We start from the raw sequence: 26,354 nt of genomic DNA, 5'->3' as shown, positions 1-26,354 counted from the left end.
TCCTTCACCTGGAGCGGTGCTCAAGGTGCTGCTGCTGAGAACCACACCTTGATCTGGACCTTCACACGTCATGATAACATGTTCTGGTTCTGCTGGCTTTAACTCTTTAAATCAGTTCTACTGGATCACATATCAGACATCAGTTCATCATGTTTCTGGGACTTTTACATTCAGGGACATTCATTTTCTACATTTTATCATTTATTTGTTCATGTTTCAGTTTTAACTTGCATCCTGGTGGCTTCAGCTCACATCTTTTTTTCTTTATTCAGACTGATACGCTGCAGTTTGTCAGAGATCAGCTTTGATCATCTGGTATCGGCGCTGAAGTCCAACCCGTCCCATCTGACAGAACTGGACCTGAGCCTCAACAACCTGAAAGATTCTGGAGTGAAGGAGCTCTGTGGTTTCCTCCAGACTCCCCTCTGCAAACTACAGACACTGAGGTCAGACTTCATGTTTTAGTTCTGATATTTGTGATGTGAAAGTTGTGTTGACACTAAACTGCAGACATCTGGCTGATATTCTACTGATCCACACTGAGGATCTTCATGGTAAAGTCTGCTTTCTTCTTCACTGCTTTGCTCCAGTTAAAGTTTCTTTCTTTTTCTAACTTCCTGTCAGGATTTATTCAATAATCAGCAGAAAACATGAAACAATGAGCTGAATTTCAGTTTAGAGTTGCAGCTTTTATCCACAACTGAGGAAGAGGAAGAGAGAAGAAATAAAATACTGATGTTTCATTTATTTTAAGGTTTTTAATCTCTTTAATCCTTCATCAGGTTAGTTTTTCTCCATTTTCTACAGGATGATTTTAAAATAATTGAATAAGTGGATGTAATTCAGCTGAAAAACAAAGTTCAGATCTTCTATTGTAATAAATATTTGCTGAGTTTGTTCCTGGACTTGGAGCCAGTTTTTAATGTTGTCTGAGCCCTGATCTCAGGTCAGAAGCGGACAGCATTGGGACACCCAGTGTGTATAAATGCCCCTCATGTGAAGCGACTCAGAGGGGATTCAAGCCAGTTTAGAAAAGTGAATTTCAGCTCCTGGAATCTGTCTGACAGGAACAAATCTATAATCCCTGATTGATGCTTCAGCACTTTTAGAAGCTCTGCAAGGATTTTACTGACTAAAACACTCAGACACAACATGTCACAGTACCAGGTTCTGCTTCTGGGAGCTTCAGCTCCTAAAGTCAGTTTACATGAAATATTCTCCATGACATCATGTTTTTATGCCTGTGGAATCATTAAAATTGTTTATTTATCAGCATTAATCTCCATTTGTTCATAGTTCCTCCACAGTTGCTGATGACTTGTTTGTTTTCTGTGAAACTTGAATAATTTGGCTGCAGAAGCTGAGTTTGTATTGATGGAGCTGCTGGTGGAGCTGACAGAGGTGAAGAGCTGAAGTCAGCAGGGCTGTCATTTAGAAAGCTTGCTGACACTAAATGGAGCTGAAATGTGCGTACGCCACTTTCCACCAGAAGTTAGGATCTCTAAAAATGAACTTGAGGGGAAAATGTGTGGTCCTCATGCCAGCTCTGACCCAGGCGTACGCTCAATTTGGAGACGGGTAAACTGGAGACGCAGATGGTGAAGTGGTGAATTACTGCCAACCTGCATGAGTATTCCTCTCAGACTTTCACTCCATATCAGACTTTAATCAGAGATCATCTTGATCAGAAGCATTAAAACCTCAGTATTATTCATTCTGCTGCTGGTGACTCTTAAATCCATCTGGGACATTTCAGATAAATCTAAATGCCCATAAGCCATCTTAAATCTTAAATCAAAGCCTGCTAACATCTTCTCTGGGTTTTCTACCTTCACATTCCTCTCTCCAATGATCACCAGGGTGACGTGTTCCACAGATTATTGTGACCAGGTGAGCAGCAATCACTTTAATTGCTGCAAACAGTCAAACACACTCGTGCGTAATGCTGCTGGCTGGATGCATTGGCACTGCTGGAAGACCGTGCAGATGGAGAATTGAGGAAACGCGCTTTCAGGGATCAAAGATTTCCTGGCCAATAATGAGCACTGGCCAATATCCTGCTTCTGACTCCCAGCATGCATTGTGCTGTTCCCCACAAGGGAAAGTGGCTCCACCTCCCTGTGAGGAGCTGAAAGGCAGCTCTCCAACCCCCAGAGAGCAGAGAAGGAGGCTTTCTGCTCACACCCAGGCAGTGCTCACCTTTTTAGGGGGGGAGTAATAATGCTGGGGGAACCTCTCTCCTCTGAATGTGGATCTGAGCCCACAGCCACAGGGGAATTTCAACACGGAGCACAGCATGGTTTACTTTTTAACAACTTATTTTAACGGCTTCTTAACAACTTGTTTTAATATAGACAACATCTGAGCTTTTACCTCTGATTTCCACATTTAATAAACGCCTTTGGGAAAATTTCCCAATGTTTCTTTGCTTTTTCTCTGTGGCTGCCACGTCACCATGATGAAAAAATGATCAGCTGAAACATTTTCTACACATTAACATACATGAGGTGCTTTGCATCGGCCGTTTCTGCTTGAATCTGGGCATGTAGAGGGCAGAACCTGAGCCAGAACCTGGTACCAAATGTATCACTACAGCTGGGATCTAATAAGGAAAATGGCTGCCGCTGTGCCTGAGCATGGTTTGATTCATCTCAATATTTTTACCATACTCCATTTTCTTTTTCTTGGTGTTCACTTTTAGTACGGATTCCACACAAAGTTTCTAAATGAGAGCCAGGACTGTAAAAACTGCTAAACAAGTTTTAACTGTTGAAAGTTCTGATATTGTTGATTGTTGAAGAGCTGAAGTCAGCAGGTATTTATTGAAGCAGCAGCTTGTTGTCATTAATATTATTGAGAGTTCTTTAACTGGTTCTGTTGGACTGTTAGAACCTGCATCCTGGTGGCTTCAGCTCACATCTTTCATTCTTTATTCAGATTGGAGCGCTGCAGGTTGTCAGAGATCAGCTGTGATTATCTGGTTTCGGCACTGAAGTCCAACCCGTCCCATCTGACAGAACTGTACCTGGAAGGAAACAACCTGAAGGAGTCAGATCTTCAGCAGCTGCAGGATCTTGTAAAGAGTCCAGACTACAAACTGAAATATCTGTAAGTAGATGGTTGGGGTGAGTCCAGCTGCTGTCAGCAGAACTGTTCTGAACCCAGTTGGTACCAAAGCAAAGATCCAGTGTTTCCAGTAAAGCTGCAGCTTCTCAGTGGGAGGAGAATGGTGACAGGCTTCCTGATTGGACACAAAGACAACAATGAGCCAATCAGAGGAGCCAGCAGCTTGTTGTGTTCCTGTCTTTGTGTCCATGTGAAGATGACTGTTGTTGTGTTCATGTCTCCAGGAAATGCAGCTGGATTCCAGCTGACAGCCTTCCACCATATCTAGAAACAGTGGTCCTCATTTATCAAGCTGTGGAGCATCAGATCAGATCTCAGACTCTTTGTTCTCTCATTTCAACAGCAAACAGCTGATCAGTTTCATCTTAGTCACAGCTCTGAGATCAGTCTGACTGCAGCCTGCAAATCACTGATTTCACAGCCCATCATTACATTTAGTCACCATGTGGTCTTTCTACAGAGCAGAAGCTCTGCTGAAGTCCACTTAGCACATCTGGACATGTGTCCTTCTCTCACTAGTTCATCCAGATGTGTTCAGGGACAGCCTCCATGTTTCTTAGTCAGCTGATGTTTCAGGAACAGATGAGATGTTCATGTTCGGCTTCCAGAGGCTGAAACACTCACTGATCTCCTCTGTTGCTCCTTCTTCTCTCTGCAGGGAGTGGAGGTGATGATCTTAGTGGAAAAGCTGAGAAGCTGAGCGGTCCTGATGATCCAGAGGTTGAAGCTGCAGCAGTTTGAGTTTAAAGAGACTCTGACTGGATCCTAATGAGAAACTCTGACCTAAGAGATGTTGATCCTGTTTATCTGATCATGTCTGTCATTTAGTGTCTGATATTTCTCTGTGGACCAATGAGGATGAAATGGAAAACTAAGCTGCATTTAGTGGCTCCATGGAGTTTTGATCTGAATCTGATGAAACTGCAAAGTTGATCTTTTTTCTCTCTGCTTCATTTTAAGCCTGTAACCCAAAAATCTCAAATAAAGCTCAATTTTAAAGTTTTCAGGCTGCATGTTTGCTTCATTGTAATGCAGTTTCTGGAGGTTTTTCAGCATATTTTAGATGTTTTCTGCAAATGTTTGGGCAGCTCTGGTCTTTTTATCTGTTGCTGCAAACAGCTCAGTGAGTAAATGATGGTTTCTTCAATCAGAGGATGAAGCTTTTCTTCATGATTTCACATCAAATCTTTTTATTTCCTTCTTTCTGAAGGTAAAATCTAAAAGTGAGTAAAGATAAAGTTTGATCTGCTCAGCTTCTCCTTTGGTGAGCATAGAAACACTTTCTGCAGCAGCTTAGAGACTTTCAGATCTTCTTTGGAGGATTTTCTCTGTTCTTCCTGCAGAACGGTTCTGGTTCTGTTGGATCTGAGGCTCATCATGCAGCTCCACTAGCTGAGGTCAGAACATAGATTTTAATCCTGTTTAGGGACTGTGGGGGTAAAACCCTCACCTGCAGCTCCTCATGAAGTCCACTGTGGACGTTGGAGAAGCAAAAGACATTTTCTCTTTTGATCAGAACTTCAAACACAAATAATTTCCTTTGTTCTCGTTTCCTGGACATTTCCGACGGACCAGAACCAGAAGCTGCTTTACAGAACCTGGATCCTCAGATCGTCTCCCTGTTACATAAATAACTTTAGAACCTGAGAAAGACGACATCTGGCATCCAAGCAGACATGCAGAAAGATAGAAAATAATTTTTAGATGTGTTGAATTTTAAAGTTAAAGTTGGGTTAAAATGAGGAATTATTACAATGATTCATGCATCAAACAGGGATTACTAGATTTAGTCAGAACTGAGTTTAAAAGCAGAAGTTTAACAAGTTATCTGGATCCTTTGGTTCAGTTTCTAGCTTTAAAATATCCATTAGAACCAAATAACAGCAGGTGGTGTCTCACTTGATTCCCAATAAAAAACCCTGAGTGGAAATGAAAAGCTGGACTGTCAGTGTGGTTCAGTCAGAGCAGCTTTAGAGACCATTCATCTGATGGAAACGTGGGAACCTTAGAGGAACATTTCTCTTTTCATTTGTTCTGAAACATTTGTTCTCTGGATGTTTCCTCTGGTTTCCAGCCTTCATTCTGTCTCCATCAGGATAGAAGACCAGCAGGTGGCGCTGCTGAGCAGCTTCAGCTTTCTATGGAGCCACATTAGCAGAACCTTAAATGGATCCAAACTGTTAGGCCAGATCCAGGCAGCCTTCGGGTTCTCTACATGATCTGGGATGAAGAGAAAAGCTCGGAGCACATTGTTGGAAACTGTGGCACAAAGAATGGAATGAATAATTTCTTCATGTGCAGGTATGTACCTAGGATGAAACATCTGCTACAATTTGGCTAGATAGTTTTAGTCCCAGCAAATAAAAAAATTAGCTGATCCAGCAGTTTATGTCCGTAAACATGAAATGCTGCTACAGCCATGGAGAAACCTTTAGGAAGAGCTTCTCTGGTTTTCTAATCAACACAATACAGTAAGTTATTAATATGAACAGAAATATTGAGTCAAACATTCAGGAAGATGCTCACATGCATCTGTGAGAAAAGTTCCCACGCAGCGTCGTCTATGAAATGCAGATGAATGTTTTTGTCCTGACATCTTTTCAGCAGCTCACTGATGACACATTCTGGATCTGCAAGCCTGTTTCAAGAAGAAAAAACTGATAAATACATGAGAAAATATGAAAATAATGGAGAATTCAGCATTTCTGGACAGCATCTGAGGGTTTTCCATATTTAACCACAGGTAATGACTTCTGCTCAGATTAATGAAAGCACCTTTCTCCACCAGTTCAACAACATTAATGGTTGGAGTGAGTAATGGTAACATTATGCTGAAAAACTAGTCCATGCATTTGTTACTTCAAGGCTGGACTATTGTAATTCTTTACTATCAGGAAGTCCACTAAATGCAGTTCGAAGTCTTCAGCTGATCCAAAATGCTGCGGCAAGAGTTCTGATGAAAATCAACAAGAGGGATCATATTTCTCCAATTTTAGCTTCCCTTCATTGGCTTCCTGTTAAATCAAGAATAGAATTTAAAATTCTCCTTCTAACGTATAAAGCCCTTAATAATCAAGCTCCATCATATATCAGAGCTCTGATTACCCCGTATGTTCCTAACAGAGCACTTCGCTCTCAGACTGCAGGTCTGCTGGTGATTCCTAGAGTCTCTAAAAGTAGAATGGGAGGCAGATCCTTCAGCTATCAGGCTCCTCTCCTGTGGAACCAACTCCCAGTTTTGGTCCGTGAGGCAGACACCCTGTCTACTTTTAAGACTAGGCTTAAAACTTTTCTATTTTACAAAAGTTATAACTAGTGGCTCATGTTACTCTCAGCTACCTTTATAGTTTTACTGCTATAGGCTCAGGCTACTGGAGTATATCAGGATCTAATTTTCTCACTCTATTGAGTTCTACTGTTCTTCAATTATGCATTATGTGTTGTCATTTCTGCTTTAACTTTCTGTTCTCTCTCTTTTATCTTCAAAGTAGGTACACCTGGTCTGGCGTTCTGTTAACTGTGACATCATCCAGAGAAGACGGCTCACCCGCTACTACCATCTAATGTAGAACAGATTACTAGATCAATGTGTGCTTCTGTGCTTTTTTGTCTCTCTTGTTGTGTCTCTGTTCTGTCTTCTGTAACCCCAGTCGGTTGAGGCAGATGACCGTTCATACTGAGCCCGGTTCTGCCGGAGGCTTTTCCTTCCCGCTAATGGGTGGTTTTTCTTCCCACTGTCGCTTCATGCTTGCTCAGTATGAGGGATTGCAGCAAAGCCATGTACAATGCAGATGACTCTTCCTGTGGCTCTACGGTTCCCCAGGAGTGAATGCTGCTTGTCGGGACTTTGATGCAATCAACTGGTTTCCTTATATAGGACATTTTTGACCAATCTGTATAATCTGACCCAATCTGTATAATATGATTGAACTTGACTTTGTAAAGTGCCTTGAGATGACATGTTTCATGATTTGGCACTATATAAATAAAATTGAATTAAATTGAATTGAATTGAATTGAATTGAATACTACTAAGAAGTTTTAAGGTTTTAGATATTAAAGTGTATTTCATGTGGCTCATCTTAATCTCATTTTTGCAGAAGGCCTGCAGAAAGCAGAGAACTATGTTGTGATTATAAGTGTTTTTATGAACTTTATTCAGCCATCTGGAGTGCTTACGCATAACTGAACTGTGTGAACTGCTTGGTATTAATTCCAAGGTCACAGTTGTTTTGCTTATCCCTACCCCTTAGCTTGACAATGCCTAATAAAATGAAAGGGGGAGTTTTGGAGATCTGTATTAAGCATCTCAGCTCCTTTCCTTGCAAGATAATTTGAAAACCAAACCTCATTGTTGTCTCTCCTTCGTGTTGATAATGAATGTTTCAGGTGTTTGAACCTGACAACAATTGGACTAGAAAAGATTCTTGGAAAAAGGAAAAATATCCAGGCTTTAGACAAGTGAGAAATATCTTAAAAGTTGTGAAATATTTATTCCAAGTACGTTAATAAGTCAATTAAACTCAGAACTAGCCTGTTAATGCTTCTTTTAGTTTTCATTCTGAATAACTTTTATGGAGGAGATCTTAAAGCCAGGGCAACTAAATCTGCTGCATTCAAGAATCATTATTTATATTATTTATATTAAAACAGGACAAAGTATTTACACACAAGAACATTCAATTCAATTTTATTTATATAGTGCCAATTCATGAAACATGTCATCTCGAGGCACTTTACAAAGTCAGAATCAGTTAGATTATACAGATTGGTCAAATTTCCTATATAAGGGAACCAGTTGATTGCATCAAAGTCCCGACAAGCAGCATTCACTCCTGAAGAAGCGTAGAGCTACAGGGAGAGTCGTCTGCATTGTCCATAGCTTTGCAGCAATCCCTCATACTGAGCAAGCATGAAGCGACAGTGGAAAGAAAAACTACCCATTAGTGGGAAGGAAAAACGTCCAGCAGAACCAGGCTCAGTATGAACGGTCCTCTGCCTCGACCGACTGGGGGTTACAGAAGACAGAGTAGAGACACAACAAGACAGACAAAAAAAGCACAGAAGCAAACATTGATCCAGTAATCTGTTGATGTCATAGTTAACAGAACGTCAAAACAGGTGTGCCTACTTTGAAGAAAAAAGAGAGAGAGCAAAAAGTTAAAAGCTGAAATGACGACAGTCATTTCAATGTAATACAATGCAAAACTGGAGAACAGTAGACTGAAGAACAGTAGAAATCAGTAAAGTGAGAAAATTAGACCCTGATGTCCTCCAGCAGCCTAGGCCTATCACAGCACAACTATAGAGATAGCTCAGGGTAACATGAGCCACTCTAACTATAAGCTTTGTCAAAAAGGAAAGTTTTAAGATTAGTCTTAAAAGTAGACGGGGTGTCTGCCTCACGGACCAAAACGGGGAGTTGGTTCCACAGGAAAAGAGCCTGATAGCTAAAGGATCTGCCTCCCATTCTACTTTTAGAGACTCTAGGAACCACCAGCAGACCTACAGTCTGAGAGCGAAGTGCTCTGTTAGGAACATACGGGGTAATCAGAGCTCTGATATATGATGGAGCTTGATTATTAAGGGCTTTATACGTTAGAAGGAGAATTTTAAATTCTATTCTTGATTTAACAGGAAGCCAATGAAGGGAAGCTAAAATTGAAGAAATATGATCCCTCTTGTTGATTTTCATCAGAACTCTTGCCGCAGCATTTTGGATCAGCTGAAGACTTCGAACTGCATTTTGTGGACTTCCTGATAGTAAACAATTACAATAGTCCAGCCTTGAAGTAACAAATGCATGGACTAGTTTTTCAGCATCACCCCTGGACAGAATGTTTCTAATTTTGGCGATATTCCTGAGGTGGAAAAAAGGAAACTCTAGAAACCTGTTTAATATGGGATTTAAATGACATGTCTTGGTCGAAAACAACACCAAGATTTCTAACTCTATTACCAAAGGCCAATTTAATGCCATCCAGATTAAGTGATTGATTAAGAAGTTTATTTTTGGAGGACTCTGGTCCGAACTTCTGTCTTGTCAGAATTTAAATGCAGGAAATTTAAAGTCATCCAGCTTTTGTCATCAAGACTGCAGTCGAAGTAACTGATTGGATTCATCAGGATTTATGGTTAAATATAGCTGAGTGTCATCAGCATAACAGTGAAAATTAATCCCATGCTGTCTGATAATTTTGCCAATCGGAAGCATATATATAGTAAAGAAAATTTATCCAAGGACTGAACCCTGTGGTAGTCCACAAGTGACCCTAGAGTTTAAAGATTTATTATTAACATGAATGAATTGGAATCTGTCCGACAGATAAGATTTAAACCAGCCTAATGCTTTCCCTTAATCCCTACAGCAGGGGTCGGGAACGTATGGCTCGCGAGCCAGTTGTGGCTCTTTTGATGATTTCATCTGGCTCGCAGATAAAACAAAATATCACTGCTATTGTTTTCACCCAGGTCTTTCGCGCATGCGCGCCGGACTGGAAGGCAGACGGCGAACACATAGCGGGTGCAAAGGAAACTGACCAGTTCTCAACGTATTTTTCTTCTTTAGATAATGTATCACAAGATCGTTTTAAGAGTAAGTTGATGGTTGATATCGGGACATAGGCACCAGCAACCCTCGCGACCCCATGAGGGTTTAAGCGGGTCAGAAAATGGATGGATGAATGGATGTTCACACATGTTTGTGTAACAGCAGAAAGTGGAGACAGTCGGATACAGACCGCGCCTCAGCAAAGAGGAAGACCCGCCCGGTAGGTTAAAAATGTTCACAAAGGATTATTTTGGTGTTTTTGTCTTATTAAAATGGGTGGGGGTGTCGGCGACGTTGCAGCGTAAACACAGACGTACTAGCCCGAGTGAACAAGGGCGTAATGCAGCCTGCTGCTGCATCGACTCCGCTTCTCCCGGCCCCATCTAGCGATCGCCACCTCCCCTCCGCCGCTATTTCAGTAGAACAATGACTAGTGCAGAAATAAGTTGTTTACCGGAGATGAAGTGTAGACTGCAAATTCTGTCGGGGTTTGATGGCTCCCCCAGTCCATTGGGATTGTCTGGGTCCTTCTTTATTGAAAATATCCATTTCTTTTGTCTTTCTTCTTTCTTCGGTAAACGAAAGAAACGTACATCCAACGAATTTGAATGCCTCTGTGTGCAACCGGGAGCACAACAAGTCGTAGGCACTGTTTACATTTCGAAAATAAACTAAAAGCACGCTCTAATTCACCCATTTTGTAATGATAGAATGCGAGAACAGTCCTCTTTTTGCCTACAAGCGGGACCCAGAAGTAGTGCGTACGTCACACGTGAACTACCCTATTGGCTCTCACTGAAATAAATTTCCAGATATTTTGCTTTCATGGCTCTCTGAGTCAAAAAGGTTCCCGACCCCTGCCCTACAGTATGTTCAAGTTCTATGTAGGAGAATATTGTGATCAACTGTATCAAATGCAGCACTGAGATCTAACAGGACAAGTATAGACACAAGTCCATTATCTAAGGCCATGAGAATATCATTGGTGACCTTCACCAGAGCTGTTTCAGTGCTATGATGAGCTCTGAAGCCTGACTGAAACTCCTCAGGTAGGTCATTACTTTGTAAATGTTCAAATAGTTGATTGTTAACTAATTTCTCAAGAATTTTAGATAGGAAAAGAAGAATAGATATAGGTCTGTAATCTACCAACTCATCTTGATCAAGAGATGGTTTCTTAAGTAAAGGTTTAATAACAGCTACTTTAAAAACCTGTGGTACATATCCATTTACTAAGGATAGATTAATCATGTCTAAAGTAGAGCCACTGATCAAAGGGAATATGTCCTTAAACAACTTGGTTAGGATTGGGTCTAACATACAGGTAGAAGGTTTAGATGAAGCTAAAAGTTTAGATAGCTCAGAAAGCTCTACTGCTTCTAAACAGTTCAAACACTGTGCAGGTTCTAAAGATTCCTCCAACGCTTCCTTTCTTACTGAAGACGAGGTAACCATGTTTGGGAGGATGCCAATTATTTTCTTTTTAATGTAGTCAATTTTATTTATGAAGAATCCCATAAAATCATTACTGCTAAGAGCTAAGGGAATGGATGGATCAACGGAGCTGTGACTCTGTGTAAGTTTGGCAACTGTACTGAAGAGAAATCTAGGATTATTTTTTTTCTTCTCCTGAATTAATGATGGAAAATATGCTGCTCTAACTCTGCTAAAGGTCTTTTTATACCGCATTAGACTGTCTTTCCAGATTAGGTAGTATTCCTCTTGGTGTGTAGAGCGCCATTTTCTCTCTAATTTCCTAACATTGTGCTTCAAGGAACACAGCTCTGAATTAAACCAGGGAGCCAGCTTCATGTGAATTATCACCTTCTTTTTCAAGGGAGCTACATTGTCTAATGCAGAACGCAATGAGGAAGTCACACTGTTAACAATGGCATCTATTTGTGAATGGGAAGAAACAACATTGCTGCCATCTGCAGGGTATTTCTGCAATACTGAACATATTAAAAGGGGTACAGACTCTTTAAAGTTTGATACAGCATTATCCGATTAAGATCTACTATAATGGAACCCTCTTTTGGGGGTGGAGAACTCAGTTAGATTAAACTCAAATGTTATTAAAAATGATCAGCTAGCACAGGGTTGTGAGGATATACAATTAATTCTTCTCAATCAATGCCATATGTCAGCACAAGGTATAAAGTATGAAGCCAAGAGTGTGTCGTTTATGCTCATTTCGAGCAAAACCAATTAAATCTAGGACAGTTTTAAAGGCTACACTAAGGTTATCACATTCTGTGTCAACATGAATGTTAAAATCACCCACGATAATAACCTTATCAGTGTTTAACACCAAATCAGATAAGAAGTCTGACAACTGATCCAAAAACTGAGAGCAAGGGCCTGTTGGACGATACAAAACAACAAACAGAAGAAGTTTTATTGCTTTGCAATTTGGATGAGGGAGACTGAGGGTTAAATGTTCCAAAAAAATGTAGTTATTAATTGGCCTGGGGCTAATTAATAAATCAGACTGAAAGATAGTTGCTACTCCTCCTCCTCTTCCCGTAGATCTGGGATTGTGGAAATTGAAACCTGTAGCCAGGTGTCTGTTAGACATAAATAATCAATCTGGTTATCAGAAATAAATTCATTAACTAAAAAAGTCTTTGGGGGGAGAGACCTTATTTTTAATACACCACATATAATTGTTTTACTTTTTGGTTCAAGTTGAGTCGTATTATTTTTTATTAAATTTTTATGATTTGTTCCATTTTAGATCAGTTTTTGATCTATTCAGTTGTGGATGTGGGAAAGACACCGACTCAATAGGGTAATGGATGGATAACGGTACAGAAGATGCAGAGAGGTGTGTTAAACTGCAGCTCTGCTTCCTGGTCTGGAGTTGTCAGCATTTAGGAGAACTAATAAATCTGACCAGATTTCTCGAAAGAAGAGCTGCACCATCCAAAGTAGGATGGATGCCGTCTCTCCGGATCAGACCAGGCTTTCCCCAGAAAGTTCGCCAGTTCTCAATGTAGCCCATGTCGTTTTCAGGGTACCACCTAGACAACCAGCGGTTGAACGATGACATGCGGCTAAACATGTCATTAGTGGTCAGATCAGGCAGGGGACCAGAGAAAATTACGGCGTCCAACATTGTTTTAGCAACTTGCACACTGAAGCAACATCAACTTTAGTGACCTCCGATCGGCGTGACCGGGTGTCATTACCGCCAGCGTCAATAACAATCTTACTGTATTTACGCTTATCGTTAGCCAGCAGTTTCAGGTAGGATTTGCTGTTGCCCGTTCTGGTCCCTGGCAGGGATTGGACTATGGTCCCTGGTGTCTCTAGTGCTACATTTCTACTATGGAGCTGCCGACCTTGGGGCTGGAATCTAGAGCTATGTTTCTTGTAAATTTTCACCCAGCCGGTCTGATTATCCAGCTGCTTGGGTTCTGCTTGGGGCACCGCTACGTGAAGTTAATCTCTGTGACGGCACGGTAGCTAAGGGGCCTCGGCTATCTACTAGCTTTTCAACAGTGCGGAGTCAAGCATCCAATTCTGACACCCTCGGCTCCAAAGGTACAAAAACACAAAATATATTACATGTCCCATTATCACTATAGGAGAAAGAGGAATGACTAAACATCAGAAAGAAAGAGCAGGAGAGAGGGGGAGACTGAGAAGCTGACGGAAGGCATGGGGAGGAAGCCATTATAAGGCTATAACTAGGCTAGCGAAGTGCAGCAACAAAATGTTTAAAACATGCTTATGTGTTAGAAACAGAGAGATGTCACATCAAAGAGATTTAAGATAAATCAAGAGAATTTGGGACACCAAACCACAATCCATACCACACAATGCAGCAACATAACACAGAAAGTGATGGAATGTGCCTCTTTGCAATCTCAGGACCTGAGCACCTCCTGCATGTAAATGATTGTGATGATTAAGTTGTTTATATACATATAAGCTTGGATCTTACCTGCATTTTCTTTACCTTTACTACACCAGCTCCAGGTCTGGACTGGGGTCAGCAGCTGGAAATTTAGGCCAGTCTTAACACTCGCTCCATGGTCCTGCTGATTACTGCATTGTCGGGCCTCAGACTGGGAACCACCATAGGCAGCAGGTGCATTAAAGAAAAATATTTAAATGATCAAGAATTATCCGTGAGAGAATTTGTATCACTTGTGTCAGGAGCAAAGGCAAGGCAAGGCAAATTTATTTATATAGCACAATTCAGTACAGAGACAATGCAAAGTGCTTTACATGATTAAAATATAGGAAAATAAAACAGAATAAAAGCAAGTAGGGATAGTGTAGAAACAAAAAAGAACATTTGAAAACAGTAAAGCATTTTAACTTGAACATTCAAAGGCAATTTTAAACAAATGTGTTTTTAATCTCGATTTAAAGGAACTCAGGCTTTTAGCACTTTTACAGTTTTCTGGAAGTTTGTTCCAGATCAGTGGAGCATAGGAACTAAATGCTGCTTCTCCTTGTTTAGTTCTGGTTCTAGGTATGCAGAGCAGGCTGGAGCCAGAAGACCTGAGTGGTCTGGATGGTTTATACAATGATAACAAGTCTGTGATGTATTTAGGCGCTAAGCCATTTAGGGATTTATAGACTAACAGAAGTCTTTTAAAGTCTATTCTCTGAGATACAGGGAGCCAGTGTAAGGACTTTAGAACTGGGGTTATGTGCTCTACTTTCTTAGTCTTAGTGAGAACGCAGGCAGCAGCGTTCTGGATCAGCTGCAGCTGTCTGATCCACTTTTTAGGCAGACCTGTGAAAACACCATTACAGTAATCAATTCTACTAAAAATAAACGCATGGATTAGTTTTTCCAGATCCTGCTGAGACATTAGTCCTTTAATCCTGGAAATGTTCCTCAGGTGATAAAAAGCCGACCTTGTAATTGTCTTTAGATGCTTTTGAAGGTTCAGGTCTGAGTCCATCACTACACCCAGGTTTCGGGCCTGATTAGTGGTTTTTAGCTGAAGCGACTGAAGCTGTGTGCTAACTTTTGATCTCTCCTCTATTGGTCCAAAAATTATTACTTCTGTTTTGTTTTTATTCAACTGAAGAAAAGGGAGGCAATAGATCAATTCACGCCTGACATCACGAGCTACATCCGCGCTACATCCAAGTCCCGCTGGTAGGGAAAAACAGTACTGTTCTCGCAAACCACCGTGACAAAACGGGTGAATTAGAGCGTGCTTTTAGTTAATTTTTGGAATCTAAACAATGCCTACGACTTGTTGTGCTCCCGGTTGCACACAGAGGCATTCCAAATCGTTGGATGTACGTTTCTTTCCTTCACCGACGGACGAAGAAAGAAGAAAGAAATGGATAATAAGGAGGCAGGCAGACAATCCCAATCGACTGTGGGAGCCATCATACCACGACAGAATTTGCAGTCTGGACTTCATCTCCGGTAAATAAAACTTAATTTTGCACTGGTCATTGTTCTACTTAAATAATTATATAAATAAAAAAACAGGATATATACTAAAGTCTTAAGTCAAGACGTAAACCTTTGTTTCGTAATTATATATGTACATCAACAATGTATGCAAACCCTCTGGCATGAGTCTGTGAAAAGGACAAAAACACCTTTGTGAACAATGTTTTTTTTTTTTAACCTACCGGTGGCGGGTCTTCCTGTTTCTTTGTTTTCGTCCGCCATTATGTTCGCCTTTTGCCTACCAGTCCGGCGCGCATGCGCGAAAAAATGGGATCAAAACAATAACAATGAATTGGTCTATACTGGACCACATAGTGACTCTTTTAAGGTGGAAATGAAATCAACAGGGTTTCCGCGGGGTATTAAAAGTCATTAAAGGAATTTTTTTTAAATTAAGGCCTTAATTGACATTAAAAGTCATTAAATGTGATTATCTGTTGCATTAAAAATGCTTTATTTTTTTCTAAAAAAAAAAAATACGGTCATAAAAACAGTTTCGTGAGCTATATTATCAGATATAACTGATTCCGCGTTGTGCGCGGAACTGCTTCTGGTTGATCGTAAAGCCGTATGTTTTTACAATGTTAGGGAAAGGGGGTCGAGGCGGAGAAAGAGCTAGAGAATGGGGAAAATGCTAATTTCAACAAAAGTGGATGGAAAACGAGGAATTCAGGACATGGCTGCAGCCTGTTGACAGTAAAGATGAAGGATTTTGCTGTGTTTGTAAAAGAAATTAAGCTGCACAATGGGTGTCAATGCTTCACATGAAGTCGGACAGTGTAGTCCAGGGTGTACGCGAGTATGCGGCGTATACCCGCTTATTTTCCAGTCAGAATTACGTATACCCACTTCTGTAGCGATATTAGTGTCTTTTGTTTGAGCTCGCAGTGAGACAGGTATTCAGCGTTTAAACATCACACCCCCGCGTGCTAAAAAATGATAAACTCTTCTCAATCCACTATGATCGCTCGCGCTCGGTTCCGTGTCTGCTAGATAAAATGGTGCAAACTAAATTATCCAACAATCCATTTTACCTGGCAGGTTGTGAGGCAACAGAACATGAAAAATGCCCAAGTGTGCGATTACTTTTGCCAGTAACTGAAAACAAACAATACATAAGAAACAACAATGCAAAAATAACAACAAGAAACAGTTGTAGTTAAATCAAATATCAACTAAATTACCAAATATGTATTTATTAAAAAGTGCCTCAGTTCAAGCTGACATCAAAATACTTTCTAATGTGCATAATGTGTTTCAATGTTTCCTGCAGATTTTAAACAGAAGCTGATTGTTGGGAAGGAGGTGATTAAAACCATCAGGTTTCCAGTCTCTGTTCCTCCTAAAAATAGTCTGGAGGATGAACAGTCTCTGCTGCTCTTACAGTTTTATCCAAATGAGATTAAAGGCAGAGAGCTTCCGGAAGAGAATGATGGAGAAGAATCCATCAGGATACAACATCATGGAGATGCTTCCATTTCTTCAGAGGCTGAAGACACTGAGGAGGATGAAGAGGACAGTGATGTAGAGCACCCTCTGTCTGAGCTGAAACACTTGTCAGACTCTGGATATAAGAAATGTTCTACGGAGAAGAAAAATGTGGAGTCATGTAGGAAAGTCCAGAAAAGAAGAAAGCTAAGCTGTGAAGACTGTGGCAAAACATTTATTGGAAAATCTACTTTAAACACACACATGAGAATCCACACAGGTCAGAAGCCTTTCTGTTGTGATCTATGTGGAAAAACATTTAATCAAAAATCTAATTTAAACACACACATGAGAATCCACACAGGTCAGAAGCCTTTCTGTTGTGATCTATGTGGTCAAAGATTTAGCCAAAAATCAACTCTAAACGAACACATGAGAATCCATACAGGACAAAAGCCTTTCTGTTGTGATCTATGTGGAAAAAGATTTAGCCACAAATCAGGTTTAAACAGACACATGAGAATCCATACAGGGGAAAAGCCTTTCTGTTGCGATCTATGTGGACAAAGATTTTGCGACAAATCAGCTTTAAACAAACACATGAGAATACATATAGGACAGAAGCCTTTTTGTTGTGATCTATGTGGTCAAAGATTTAGCCGAAAATCACATTTAAACACACACGTGAGAATCCACACAGGACAAAAGCCTTTTTGTTGTGATCTATGTGGACAAAGATTTATCCAAAAATCTGCTTTAAACAAACACACGAGAATCCACACAAGAGAGAAGCATTTCTGTTGTGATCTATGTGGACAAAAATTTTGCCACAAAAAAGCTTTAAACAGACACATGAGAATCCACACAGAACAGAAGCCTTTCTGTTGTGATCAGAGCTCTGATATATGATGGAGCTTGATTATTAAGGGCTTTATACGTTAGAAGAAGTATTTTAAATTATATTCTTGATTTAACAGGAAGCCAATGAAGGGAAGCTAAAATTGGAGAAATATGATCCTTCTTGTTGATTTTCATCAGAACTCTTGCAGCAGCATTTTGGTTTAGCTGAAGACTTTGAACTGCATTTTGTGGACTTCCTGATAGTAAAGAATTACAATAGCCAGCCTTGAAGTAACAAATGCATGGACTAGTTTTTCAGCATCACCCCTGGACGAATGTTTCTAATTTTGGCGATATTCCGGAGGTGAAAAAAGGAAACTCTGGAAACCTGTTTAATATGGGACTTAAATGACATGTCTTGGTCAAAAATAACACCAAGATTTTTTACTTTATTACCAGAGGCCAAGTTAATGCCATCCAGATTAAGTGATTGATTTAAGAAGTTTCTTTTTTGAGGACTCTGGTCCAAAGATTACAACGTCTGTCTTGTAAGAATTTGAATGCAGAAAACTGTCATCAAGCTTTTGATGTCATCAAGACATGCCTGTAATCGAAGTAATTGATTGGAATCATCAGGATTTATGGATAAATATAGCTGAGTGTCATCAGCATAACAGTGAAAATTAATCCCATGCTATCTGATAATTTTGCCAATCGTAAGCATATGTATAGTAAAGAGAATTGGTCCAAGGACTGAACCCTGTGGTACTCCACAAGTGACCCTAGAGTTTGAAGGTTTATTATTAATATGAATGAATTGGAATCTGTCCGACAGATAAGATTTAAACCAGCCTAATGCTTTCCCCTTAATCCCTACAGTACGCTCAAGTCTTTGTAGGACTTTGCTTTTGTCTTTGTTTGGTTCCAAGTGACATGGGCCCCTGACAGAGAGCTCTGTGCCTGCTCGGACGCTTTTTTCTCTGCTCCCTGTGCAGATTTTTTAAGACTTCTCCAAACTTTCAAGCACTTTTGAATTATATCAAATATCTCTACGCCTTGGTCAGAATATTAGGAAATAAAACTGCCTTAAAGTTTTCAGAAATGTTAGCACGATATATGAGCTACACTGTTGTTTTTATTTTCATTTTCTTTCCTAACAGTTGTTTTTGTATGACGTCTTATGTTTACTTGTATATTGTTAAAATTTGCATTTTTAAATTGTTAAATGAAAAAAAAATCTATTTGCGGTTACGTGGGCCCTTCCCCCTCTTCTGAAACGACAAAGAAGCCTGTTAGTACCTGATCCGTACCGGTATTTGCGTAAATATTACATATTTTACAAATAAATACAGAAATACGTGTGTGTTCATTTTTTTAATAGCAGAAATGTTTCCCAGTTGTGGTTAAGGAAATAAGAATATATACACCATTTCTTAAAGTACATAAAACCCACAGCTATAAACATGTTTAGGAGTATAGAAACATATTTTATTATTTTGAATATTCTTCAGTTTTTTTATCATTTTTTGATTTGCATATGTATTTGTGTATTTTGTACCTAATGCATTTTAAAAAAGTATGCCTTGGCTTTGTTATGTGTTCTTTGTTCTATTCCCTGTTCGGTTTTACAAAAACCGAACAGGGAACTAACAGGGAACCTAAGTGTCCTTAGGTGTCCTTAGGTTTGGCCCCCAAACCCCCAAACCTAAGATGAGCAGAGTGGTGTATGCAGTTCAGTCAGTGAGGAATGTTCTGATCTTTATATTGGAGAAACCAAACAACCTCTCCACAGACGCATGGCTCAACACAGGAGAGCTACCTCCTTGGGATAAGACTCTGCTGTCCACCTACACCTTAAGGACAAAGGACACTCTTTTGAGGACCAAAATGTACACATTTTGGACAATGAAGACAGATGGTTTGAAAGGGGTGTGAAGGAAGCCATCTACGTTAAGAGAGAAAAAACAACCTTAAACAGAGGAGGAGGCCTCAGGTTGCAACTCTCAAAAACACAGCTATATGATTAATTCCGGCCAGTCATCACCTTAACTCTCACCCTCATTCGGGTGATCAAAACATTGTTCCTTTAAACCAGGCCAATAACAACCCTAACGACTCCTCGTTACAGAGGAGTGGACCAGTTTCGGTCCAATCTGCTGGCTTAATGGCTTTAACGACCGCCCATTACTAAGGAGTGGACCTGTTTCGATTGAATTTGCATGTTATCTAAGCCATTGCAAGGCCTTTGTTGGGCAATGGTATAAAGCTTGTTACTCCACATTACTTCAGACTTTTTGAATTGAGAAAGCTTCCGGGAGTGGAAGCGAAACATCTTCAACTACGGAAAACAAGTCCAGTCGCTTTGTTTTTTACTTTTTTTGGAATGACCAATCTGTATAATCTGATTGATTTGGACTTTGTAAAGTGCCTCGAGATGACATGTTTCATGAATTGGCGCTATATAAATTGAATTGAATTGAATTGAAGTGATTCTCCAAAATCACTTCAATTCACTATATGAGCTACACTGTTACAACACCAAAGACTTAAATTCCATTATGAAACACAGTTTTTAGTCACCATACAAATACATTTTAATACATTAATTATGGGTTTATTATTTAATCTCAGATTTTTTTTATATTCTCAATTTGTCTTAAAATAATATGTTTTACGTTTTTTATATTTCTTTAAGCATTGCGGTGGACAAATATAATAAAGGTACTTTTGTAAAAAAAAAAAAAAAAAGATGCCAGAACTTCTCTTATACATATACTTCAACTCAAGACAGCTGTGTTTTACCCATTATGGAGTAAAATTAACAAGTTAACAGGTTTCAAGTGGGATGTAACAAAGAACCGGTTTGTTACTGGAGAAGTAGACACATGCCTGAAACGCTGGAACATCCACACTGCACTTTGGATTCTCAGGAGATTCTCCAGAGACCATGTCTGTTGGTTTTGCATTTATCATTTTTTATGTGTTTCATTGGGTCCAAGAGGTTGATATGAATGACTTCATGTGAAATGATGCTTTGCAATGTTTATTTGTCCACAGCAGTAAAATGTTTGCTTCTCTCCCTCAGCTTCTACTGAAGGAGGGGAACCTAAAACGTTGTCTTACCCCCAAGCAACATGAGAGAATCATCCCGCCGTTTCATTTTTCTTCTTTTTCCCCACCTGACTCGTGATAACTTTTGGAGGCCGTGTTCAAACAGGGGTGTGGGGGAGGGGGGGGGCACGGCAGGAGAGAGTGGAGAGAGATTCCTCTTTTTCTTGACCAAATCATTTTGACTTGCAAGGCTTTAATACCAGATCATGATGCTTTAGATACAGTTGTTTTGAATATGTCGTTATCAGATTTACAATAAGATTTTCACAAGCCAGATTTATTTGTTGCCCCCTAGGCGTAGTGCTTGGTGCATGTGGCAAAGTTCCAGCTCTGACTGAGACCAAAGAGAAAAAGTGATGTTACTGATTTATGCCTAATCCAGTTTTTGATTAAAATTTTAAACATATGTCATAATGTTTGCAAAGGCTGCAAAAAGGTTTAACAAGGAAATGTGATGCTGCAAAGAGAAAGAGAATTTTTCTGTTTTATTCTTTATTGTGTTTATACAAAGAAATTGAGATCACTGTAAAATATTTTTGCTTCTTTGAATTTTAAAGGGGTTCACACCTGAGGAAAAGGTGGAAGACCTTTTTATGACTATTTTTTTTTTAATAGAGGGAACAGTGGTTGAAATGTTTGTTTGTGACTGTTTTACTGTGTTTTTTCAATTTATGGACACTACAGTATGGATGAAGAAGATGGTGAATGTTTATATTAGACAATGTGATTTTGCAAGAACTTCCTTTAGCAAAGATTCTAGCAGAGAGCATTCTGCGAGAACTGGAGAATGGGAGTTCATGGATGATTCTTTGCAGCAGACCAAAATTAAGACATGGGGACCATGAAAAATGGACAACGAATGGCAGGGGTTTTCATTTTTGGCAGTTCTTCCTTAAGAACAGATTATCAATGGTGACTTTCCTGGTTAAATAAATGTTTAGTAATAAATCTTAAGTTATTTGCATTAAGATCTTGTTAAAAAGTAAATGATTGCTGTTTGCCAGACGACATCCTCACGGAAACATCCTCCATGTTGAAATTCCTCTTGTTTTATAGGACAACGTATGTCCAGATCATTATTCTGTGGAGGGAGGGAAACCAGGAACAACGAAAATTTCACTCCCTATGAAGATAAAACTGTTCTGCCAGTTCTTTTTCCATGATGAATCCTGAATGTAGAACAGTCACTCGTATGAACAATCTTATGGTGTGATGGCTTATATTATCAAAACTTAAATAAATTATTAGGTTAGAGTAGTTTCCTTGGTAGGTCAGCAGGTAGAGAATCTAGCTGGCAATTCCAATGATCCAGAGTTTAAGTTCTGATGTAGTTCACCCAGTCTTTATGTTTCTGATCTGATGGGTAGAACGGTCATGATCTCATGGTGTACTGGTGTTATTGATGGTACTGAAACTGGTGTTCAAAGTTCTGAGGGTCCTGAGTTCAAATCCTGCTGATTCTTTTGTTATCAGAATGATGGAAAAAAATAAAAAAATAAATGCGCTAGGAAAAAAGGTTAGAGAGGCAATAGTCTCACGGTGTAGTGGTGATGTTGGTGATACTGAGAAGGCTATTCAGAGTTCTGAAGGTCCAAGGTTCAAATCCTATTAAGTATTTCTTGGTTTTAACATCAGAGATGAAAAAGGATAAATGTGCTAGGAGAAGAGCTCAGTGCTTAAATGTTTTCATGGTGTAGTGGAATTGTTGGTGCTACTGAGAAGACGATTCAAGGTCCTGAGTTCAAATCCTGTTAATTCTTACCAAGTTTTATCATCAAAATAATGGAAAGAAATGAAAAAAATAAATGCGCTAGGAGAACAAGTCAAAGAGTGAATAGTCTCATGGTGTAGAGGTGATGCTGCTGGTACTAAAACTGAAGGTCCTGGGTTCAAATCCTGCTGATTCTTTTGTTATCAGAATGATGTGGAAAAAATATAAAAAAGATAAATGCGCTAGGAGAAAAGGTCAGGAAAGGATTAGTCTCACGGTGTAGTGGTGATGCTGGTGGTATTGTGAAGGCTAGTCAAGGTTCTGAAGGTCCTGAGTTCAAATCTGGTTAATCCTTACAGAGTGTTATCAGCATGATGGTGGATGTGCAAGGGGAGCAGGTTAGAGAGGTAGTGGTGGTGGTACTAGTAGTGTTGTTGGTAGTACTGTGCAGGTCCTGAGTTCAGACCTGGTTAATCCTTACAGAGTGAAATCAGAATGATGGTAGATGTGCAAAGGGCAGCAGCTTAGTGGTGTTGTTGGTAGTGCTAAGAAGCCTATTCAAAGCTTCCTAATTGTGAGGGTACTAGGCAAGCAGGTTAGTGGTGTTCTCAGGGGTGTTGTATCTGGCACACGTCCTACCTGATCCTGGAAGAAACCTCCCTCTGTGGTGGGTTAGGGAGGAGAGTGGAGCTGTGTCTGAACTATGTAACTAGAACAACCCACCACTGAGGGAGGTTTGATCCAGGCTCACATCTAGGTGCTAGGAGAACAGGATAGAGGTGTAGTGCTGCTGAGAGGGTTATGTAAAAGTTCAGAGTGGCATTGGTCATAATAGAAAGGCTGATGTTCTTAACCTTTAGTGTTCATTTTCAATTGATGATTTGGGCAGAGGAGAATAAATATGCCCCTAAAATGTTGTGGTGTCTGGGGGGCCAAATTAGTGTTTTGCATAGTCTCATGGTTTGTTCTCTCCATGGTGCTGCATCTAGTTCAGATCGTGCCTGCAGTCAGATCAGGCCTCCCTCCTTGGTGCATTGGGGAGGGACTGTACCCTTCCTCACTCTGGACATGTAGTTCAGACACAGCCCCTCCCCAACTCACCACAGAGGGAGGTTTGATCCAAGCTCAGGCAGATGCATCACCACTGATGGAACAAAGCCTACACTAACTTCCAACATCTGTCTCTCCACAACACCACACAGTCTTACTACCACCACTTATTTACACATGTACTTTATCCACCACCATTCTGATAACACCCTGCACTGATGGAGCTAACCCACTACAACACAGGACCTTCCAGTATCTGTCTCTATACAACACCACTACACCATACACTGTCTAACCACCACCACTTACTCTCTAACCTGATCCCCTTGCAGATTTAGTTTACCCACCACCCTTAGCCAGATTTGAACTCAGGACCTTCAGAACCTTAACTAGCCTTCACATTACCACCAACATCACCACTACACCATGAGATTAATCCCTTCCTGACCTTTTCTCCTAGCGCATTTATCTTTTTTATATTTTTTCCCCATCATTCTGATAACAAATGAACCAGCAGGATTTGAACTCAGAACCTTCAGTTTTAGTACCAGCAGCATCACCACTACACCATGAGACTATTCACTCTCTGACCTGTTCTCCCAGCGCATTTCTTTCATTTCTTTCCATCATTCTCATAACAAAACTTGGTAAGAATTAACAGGATTTGAACTCAGAACCTCAACTCATTACCACCAGCAACACCACTACACCATGAGACTATTCACTCTCTGACCTGTTCTCCTTGCGCATTTATTTTTTTCTGTCCATTATTTTGATAACAAAACTTGGTAAGGATTGACAGGATTTGAACTCAGGACCTTGAATAGTCCTCTCAGTACTACCAACAAAGCCACCACCCCATGAGACCATTCAAGCAGTGAGTACTTCTCCTAGCACATTTATAATTTTTCCTCTCTGAAGTAAAAACCTTGCAAGATTAAAGAGGATTTGAACTCAGGACCTTCAGAACTTTGAATATCAGTCTCTGTAACATCAACAACACCACTACACCATGAGACCTTCCAAGGGCTGACTAGTTCTCCTAGCACACTTTTTTCTTTCTGATGTTAAAACCCTGCAAGACTAAGAAGATTTAAATTCAGGCCCTTCAGAAGATTTGATATCAGTCTCTGTACCATCAGTAACACCAGTACTCCACGAGATCAGAAACATAAAGACTGGGTGTAAGATAAGATAAGATAGTCTTTATTGATCTCACAATGGAGAAATTCACTCGTCACATCGGCTCATACAAGAAGGTGCAGAGCAGAGCCATAGAGCTAAAAAGAGTCGCGACACTCCCATTGGACTCCGTTGTAGGCTGTTTGCCGCCCACTTCCGGGGTATGCAGCCTCGCATAGTTCCAAAAAGCCATTCTATGGCGTCGGACATCATTCACTTCCATTGCTGACTCTCGAGTAACTTCTGAGGTAAGTTGATTAAATAGCTACCTGTTTTGAATTGTCAACTGTCTATATTGTATCATAGGCCATGTATGATGCATATTCTGATCTTTTGTTGTATGTACACAGCGTAATTATATATATATTTTATATCTTGGTAGACGACCGATTGCCTGCTAGTTTGTTAGCTTGACTTGCCTTCTGTGAAGGTAACGTTATATCCAGGGGTAAATTGATTAAATAGCTACCTATTTTGAACTGTCAACTGTCTATATTTTATCAGAGGTCCTTTATGATGCATATACTGATCTTTATTTGTATGTACACAGCGTAATTATATATATATTTTATCTTGGTAGACCACCGATTGCCTGCTAGTTTTGTTAGCTTGACTTCGCCCTCTGTAAAGATAGCACTAACGTTATATCCAGGCGTAAGTTGATTAAATAGCTACCTCTTTTGAATTATCAACTCTGTATATTATATAAATAGGCCCTTTATGGTGCATATACTGATCATTTGTTGTATGTACACAGTGTAATTATATATTTATATATATATATATATATATATATATATATATATATATATATATATATATATATATATATAGAATTTTTTTTTTATCTTGGTAGACGACCGATTGCCTGCTAGTTTGTTAGCTTGACTTGCCTTCTGTGAAGGTAACGTTATATCCAGGCCTAAGTTGATTAAATAGCTACCTCTTTTAAATTGTCAACTCTGTATATTATATTAATAGGCCCTTTATGGTGCATATGCTTATATTTATTTGTACGTGCACAGTGCAATTTATAAATATATTCTTAACTTGGTAGACAACCGATTTTCAGTCATTGCCTGCTACTTTTATCTCCATTTTGCCAGCTGTGAAGAAGGTATCGCTACACCAGAAATTACACAGTTCATTAGTGAATCTCTGACATCTTTTATTAAGTAAATTATTGATGTTAGATTACTAGGATCATTAAGGTTGACTAGGACGTTTTTTTTTAGGTTGTATCTGCTGAACCTGGCGGTGTTAGCCAGTCAGCTGAGTACTGTGTATCTGATGCTAGTAGAAATAAGGTTTGTTTAATCACACCCTTGAAAGGGCTGTTTAGTTGTATTGCATGTAGGAATACAAATTATTCCACACAAAAAATTATCATAAGCCATAATAAGCTTTGAGTCTGATGTATGCAAGAGAAAGTATTTTTCTAGGCAGTCCTGAATGAACTGGCTTAATGAACATATTTGTGCCCCTGTCTCAACAGATCTTGCTGGACCAGCAGTATCGTTGTTGTGGCCATCACAGGTTTCAGTGGAGCCCCCCCCCCCAAAAAAAAATGGTTACGATACCTGTTCTTAACGCCTGTTTACACATTTGTTGTTCTTGTTCACACATACTGTACGTATGTTTGTTGATATTATTCATGCTTGTTCCCATTTTTTTTGTTCCACGTTGTTAATTTTTATCTTATGCCAGCTTATACCTTTATTATTAATGTTGTCCTTCCCTTCAGCCCTGATGCACTCTGAAGCCTGATGTATGTGGAGGATTTTTTTTTAAATGTATTTATAATATTCCTCCCTGTTCCTTCACTTTGTTCTTGTTTTTCCAGTTAGATACATACATTTACACACACACACATCTTGTTGTCTCACTCAGTATTTTTTATTAAACAATATTTTATTCATTCA

General features: G+C 39.7%; 1 long non-coding RNA gene across 1 annotated transcript; it reads left to right on the top strand.

Annotated features, from left to right (window-relative positions):
- The first annotated feature begins 24,521 nt into the window (after positions 1-24,521).
- Positions 24,522-25,991, top strand: LOC118559226. Its single transcript, XR_004928708.1, has 2 exons — positions 24,522-24,680; positions 25,928-25,991. It is a non-coding gene; the product is annotated as an uncharacterized LOC118559226 (long non-coding RNA).
- Positions 25,992-26,354: the final 363 nt, after the last annotated feature.

Source organism: Fundulus heteroclitus, unplaced genomic scaffold (genome assembly GCF_011125445.2).
Source record: "Fundulus heteroclitus isolate FHET01 unplaced genomic scaffold, MU-UCD_Fhet_4.1 scaffold_248, whole genome shotgun sequence".
NCBI lineage: Eukaryota > Metazoa > Chordata > Actinopteri > Cyprinodontiformes > Fundulidae > Fundulus > Fundulus heteroclitus.
Note: the sequence above shows the minus strand (reverse complement) of the source record. Positions and strands in the feature narration are given on the sequence as shown.